The 6,408-nt window shown below is 45.6% G+C and overlaps 1 pseudogene; it reads right to left on the bottom strand.

Annotated features, from left to right (window-relative positions):
- Positions 1-3,118: 3,118 nt before the first annotated feature.
- LOC144710592 (wall-associated receptor kinase 5-like) lies at positions 3,119-6,143 on the bottom strand (annotated as a pseudogene).
- Positions 6,144-6,408: the final 265 nt, after the last annotated feature.

The raw sequence follows: 6,408 nt of genomic DNA, 5'->3' as shown, positions 1-6,408 counted from the left end.
AAGCTTCTTACTACATCCAATCTATAACTTATTTGAATCCCATGATTAGAGGCTCATATGTCATAGTCAAAATGTAGTCGTCCACTCTCAAGATGTCTTTGGTGTCTCAGGTCAATGGATCACTTATACAATTTTGACTTGAATCAACCTGATTGATGTTTAGGTATAATACCATTCAGGGATTCATACGGATCAATTCAGTGAACTCTTTCTCCAAAAAGCACCCACTATGTGTCCTTAGTGTCGCCACACTAACAGCCACAAGATCAGCTATACTTATCAAATAAGTCGGATCAGCTAGTGCTATTCTATCCGAATAATTTGATGTCCGTCTCGACTATCCTCGAATAGGAATATTTAGAATACATGTTTAAAGACTAGCCATCACTGTATCATGATCTCATCATAATTCACTAAGTCATTACATGTATTCATGGACTTCATTATAAACATCACACGGAATAATAATGAACATAAGTATTTTATTCAATCTACTTAAATAAACATGGTACTGTGATTGGCTTAACGGTCACATAATATCCATCAGCAATAATCTTCCATAGATTTGACATGCGACCGCATCCTACTACCTTAGATGATGAATGTTTCACTTTCATTTGGGGTCCGCCTTGTCTGAAAACCCTCAATGGTGGTCGAAATGTGCACAGTAGCACCTGAATCAATCCACCAACTCGATAGATGAACATATGCTAGATTTGATTCATGCGTATTTACGTTGGCTATATTACCTAGCTGGCGCTTGTCCAATCATGCCTTCCTTTTAGTGTAGTCTTTCTTGGTGTGACTAAGCTTTCTGCAAAAGTCACACTACACCTTGGGAGCCAACCTCTTGGCCTTTGTGTGTATGTTTGTTGCATGTCTCTTAGTCTCCAAGTTTCTTGACTGCTGGTTCTTATCATCGTGAACAGATAGATTCACATTTTTCATCTTAGACTAAAGCATACTAGCAACCTTATGTTCCTCCTCTTGGACGCATTTGACATTGAACTCGTAAAGTGACCATAACTCCTTGACCATGTTGTAGGAGATTTTAAAAACGTCAAAGGTTGATGGTAGCATTTGTAAGATGTAGTGAACCACATAATTTTCCGGCATGTGTATGTCAAGCTCAGCCATTTGCCCGACAATGCCACGCGTTTGCATGATGTGTTCACAAACACTTCCCGATCCAATGTAGCGAGTGTTGCTGAACTTTAAAGCAGCACTCCGTCTTTAGCTTTCTCATTTTGAAAAAAAAAATTGTTCTATATTGTATAGATATGTAGAAACTAGACAGTCCTAAGAAACATGACCCCTGATGTCCCGTTGAACATGTTGCAACATATAGGAAAGTGACAATTTGTTGGACTTGACCCATTTGGCATGACGTGCTCACTACTTTGCATCACTCTCCTCAGTGGGACCTCTCGGTTTAGTTTCATTGAAACCTTAGTCTAAGTCCATGAATCCTAATTGGACGAGCAGTGCTTCCTTCCACTCGGGAAAATCGGCTTCACATAACATGGGAGAAAGGCCAATGTGCTATGTAGGAAGTGATAAACAAAACACAATTTCAAATTTAATATTCAACATGAGTAATTCTAACTCCACGTAGGTGGATGAAAGCAATAACTAATTTTCAAGTTTGATATGGACCTATTGAGTTATGCGCAATGAATTTATAAAGCATAGTACCGTAGGATACTTTATACTCTATATTTAATGCACATGCTCAACCTATGTTAACACGAGCATGATATTCCAACATAGGTGAGTACTTATTAATATCAATAATTAGCATGCACGTTTAAAATCAGTTTTATGAAACTCAGAAAATAACCGCTCTTATATGGTGGCACGTAGGTGATCTCCCAAATTGTACTGATTAGATGCTGAGATTTTTTGGCATTTCAATTTGCAATCACACATGTTCGAATATTGCAGCATGAATTAAAACTAAACATCTAAAAAAATTCATCATAATAATTATGGAATAAAAAGATTGCACGCCCATGTATAGAAACAAACAATTGGAATTAATTAATAGAACATTATGCTCAATCCAATAAAATTTCTATAAACATTCATTAAATCAGTTTGATTTAGTTTAAGTTGTAAATATATGGGCCATTAGCTTAAATTGTTAAGCCCCTTATAAAAATTGTAATAATTTAAGGGCCCTACAGTTAGTGGATTTCGCGATGCACTGGCCCATATGGCCGCCTTAATGATGGCCCTTCTTGGAGCCTAGGTATGGTGGGTCGTGCTGAGTGGCAGCCCAAATGGCCTGCCCAAGCGCAGGCCCTTTGGGGCTTACCCTTAGCGGGTCACCTGAAGGGGCAGCCCAGACAGGCTGCCCAAGCACAAGCGCTTGGGCTTATCGGGCCGCTCGTAGGGGGCAGCCCAGCTGGGCCACCCACGCGCAAGCGCCTGAGCTTAGCAGTCCGCGCAAAGGGGCAGCCCAGCCAGGCTGCCCTGGCGCAAGGGCTTGTGCTTATCAGGCCGCTCGAAGGGGCAGCCCAGGCAGGCCGCCCAAGCTTAAGTGACTTGGCTTAACGGACCGCCCTAATGGATAACCCCAGAAAGTCGCCCAGGCGCAAGCGCCTGGGCTTAACGGACTGCCCTAAGGGGCGCCTAAGCGCTGGCCCCCTTAGGTGCCTATGCTTAGGCACGCCTGATGCATGTTCCAGGAAATTCATGAACAAGTTCACCATTGCCGGAACGACGACGGCGACCTGTAGGATTCCTAAAACCTCTTTCACAGAAAAATACCGGCTTTGATACCACTTATTGGATATAGGTTCATACATTTAGGTGTCATAACAGCGGAATATGTCACCTGAAGCTCCTTGGATTGTCTCTGGAAGTTGTGGGCGGGCTCTAGCAAGCCAAAGGCTCTCTTCATGGTTTAGGGACCTAGAAAACCAGGTAAGCAGCTCGAGGACATGATTCTGGTAGTCCTAATCTGTATGCTATTTATAGGGACGAACCCTAATCCCCCTTTAACATACTAAACCATAATGTGTAATCGTCTACCATGAAAGGACAATGATGCCCATCCACGAGGCAAGTCAACAAGGTCAACATCCAACAACGCAACCTCATCTGGCCACAAAAGAGGTGCAAATAGTGGCACTAGAGTAACCGCTAGAGCTTCCACTACAGTCAATAATACCCAGAGCAGAAATACCACCGCTTCTCAAGCTTTCTTCTTCCCGTAGAGAGTGGCAAACAAGCCCAAAAATCTCATCCTCGGACCCTTCTATTTTCTGCAGAGCCACGGCGACCTACTTCATGCTCGGCTGCTCCACTCCCCTCGCGTTTAAGCAGCGGCAGGCAAGCTGGGCCACCTCCGCTATTCTCTTCTTCTCCGTCTCTCCCACCAGCAGAGGATCCAGCATCTCATCCACCCTGCCGCTCCTCTGCCGTGCCACAAAACTCGCCGCCAACCCCATAAAATCATCCTCGTCCTCGACCTGGAATGGCTTCCTCCGCGTGATCATCTCCACCAGCACCATCCCGAAGCTGTAGACGTCGCTCTTCTTCGTGAACTGGAAAGTCTGGAGATACTCCAGGTCGAGCTACCCGCACGTTCCCTGCACCACCGTCGCCACCTCCGCCTGGTCCGCCGCGACCACTGCCAACGCGCCAAAGTCGGCGATCTTCGCCCGCAGGCTCCCGTCTAAGAGCATGTTCGAGGTCTTCACATCCTTGTGGAAGATTGGCGGAGACGCGTAGGAATGGAGATACGCCAGCGCCTCGGCGACCTCTCTCGCGATCCGCAGCCGCGCGGAAAGAGCGTTCTCGGCGGTGCTTGATAGGCCTTCTCCAGAACCGTGGATGAAGCTGAAGAGAGTTCCCCCCGGGATGAACTCGTAGACCAGCATGGGGATCTCCACGTCGAGGCAGCAGCCCAGGATCTTGACGACGTTCACGTGGTTCATCTGCGAGAGAATCGCCATCTCTCTGGCGAACTCTTTGCTCTCTCGCTCGTTCATCGCCCGGGACTTCTTGATGGCGACTGTAAGCCCGGAGTCAAGCTCGCCCTTGAAGACCACGCCGTGGCCGCCTCGTCCCAGGACGTGGGTCTCTTAGAAGCCCTGCGTCGCCCTCACCAGCTCCGCCTCGCTGAAAATCTTGAACGCGCTCCCCGGCGTGGACGATATCAGGTCTTGCAACGCCACACCGCCGTTTTGCATGAACAGCTTCGCCTTCAGCTTTGCCGCCTTCTTCCGCTGCTTTCTTCTTTGATGGACAAAGCAGATGCAGACGCTTCCCATGATCAATAGGAGCACAAACACCGAAGCCCCTACGGAGAGAAGTCTAGTTGATCGGTAGGTTCGTTCATAGACTAAATCGTTCTTCTTCTCTTGGGAGGATCGGTAGAAGCGATTTTACGCACCGATGACGATCCAGAGGGGATCAATTCTTTTAAACCCAAAGAAGGAAGCTCTCACGTATTTCCCGCTAAGATCCACTGCCGAAAACAAGAAAACCATAACATGCAATACTAGGAAACATTGTGCATCGATGTGAAAGGAACATCCAAATCCTGATATGAGTTTGCCAAAAAAGAGAAATATTGCTTTTGGTGGGAGTACAGGAAAAGAAAAGGAGCCCCTTACATTTGTGAACCGGAGAGAAATAATGGAATTTTTTTGGGTTTGACGGGAAAAACGTTATACCATTATGGCTCTAATTGGTGTATAGTGCAAGTACAGTTGATACACAGAAAGAAATTACTGGAGTTTTTTTTTTGGAATTCAATGAGAAAAAGAGGAAAACCCTAACATGAGATACCCACAAAAAATTACTGGGTGAACATAGGGATGAGACATTAAAAAAATGAAAGACCACACATTCGTTACCCATAAAACTGGTTATCCAGAAATGGCAAACCAAAAACAAACTACGGAAGAAATGGCATGAAACGTTAAAAAGCCTGCTGTGTATAGAAGTCAAAGCCCTCGAACGTGATAACAGTAGTCTGAATCGACTGAAAATTAATCTGGAGACAGCGCAAAGAGCAAAAAAACTGTAAGACATGGTTGGCTCAGACAAAGTCTAGAAAAATAGCATAAACATTTAAAAAAAATTACTGGGTCTAGAAGTCAAACCACTAAAATTTGACACCCATAGCATGAAACCACACTGTAAGAATTGGATAACGGAAATGAGAAAAAAAGAGAGGATAAGGCGCACTACCCTACCAGTGCAGCCTCCCGGAAGATAAGCGTTCCCTGCAAAGCCAACAGAGCATCTGCACAAGTAACCGGCAAGACTTCTCGAATCAAAACAATCGCTATTCTCGCTAGCGCAAGAAGAACTCCCACCAACTCACTCACACGTTTCGTTGCGAATGGCCCACTCAAGCGCCACAGATATGTCCATGGTAGCGAGCGTCGAATTATCATACAAATCCAGGCCAAGATATTCCCCACTGTTGGTCTCAGAGAAGAAGGCGGCTCCGCAGCGGCTAAATCCCGCGAACTGCGAGTAATTCGAAAGGCTGCTTATCCCCACAGTAACGTTGGTGAGTGTCCCTCGGAAGCTCGCCGTGCAACAATCCAAACCCGGGCAACCCTTACGAGGCAGAACTATCGTACGATTACAAGAAACCAGACACCCCGTGTCACGCGCTTCTAGTCGAAGAACTCCAAGAACATCACAACCCATCACCAGGAAATCATTCCAGAGATCCGAGATAGCGTAAGGAAGGCCGATAAAGTCATAGTTGAAGATGTTTGTAGTCGTTTTGCCGGTTTCGGAGGCGCACTGGTACGAGACTGGAACATTCACGTAGAGCAGGCCTTGAATAAGATCGATCTGTGTGATTTCCGAGGAGGGATTGCTTGGAATTGTGGGTTTTGGAGGGGAGGAGGATTCGTTGCAGTAGACGCGGAAATCGCCGTGTTCTTGCATGTGGCAGCCTTCTCCGATGCCGAAGGGATAGGGGATTTCAACGTTACCGCACTTGCTCTTGCAGGAGGGATTCATGGTGTTGTTGATGGCGTTTGTAGCTGCGAAGAGCTGAAGGAAGATGACGAGAGCTTGGATCAGAGCCATGTCTAACTCCATCGCTGGATCTTCCGTCTATTCATCTTCTCTTCTTTCAGTGTTGCCGTCTGTTTTTTATCCAGATCTGGTTTTTGGTCGGATTCTTTCAAGGTGATTTTTCTTGGTCAGCGATTAAAGACTGGTTTGGTCAGCGAAGACGGCTACAGACTCCGAGAATCAAGATTTACAGTTGATGAGATAGCCCTTGAATGAATAAAATAGTAATAAAATTGCCCATCATTGGGGGGATGAATTTCTGCATATCTCATTAAAATAGTAATACCGGATATTGAATATGCATCTGATGCCAAATATCGGAATGTGTGAGATGATGTGAGATGATGATTATAG

Source organism: Wolffia australiana, chromosome 12 (genome assembly GCF_029677425.1).
Source record: "Wolffia australiana isolate 7733 chromosome 12, ASM2967742v1".
NCBI lineage: Eukaryota > Viridiplantae > Streptophyta > Magnoliopsida > Alismatales > Araceae > Wolffia > Wolffia australiana.
Note: the sequence above shows the minus strand (reverse complement) of the source record. Positions and strands in the feature narration are given on the sequence as shown.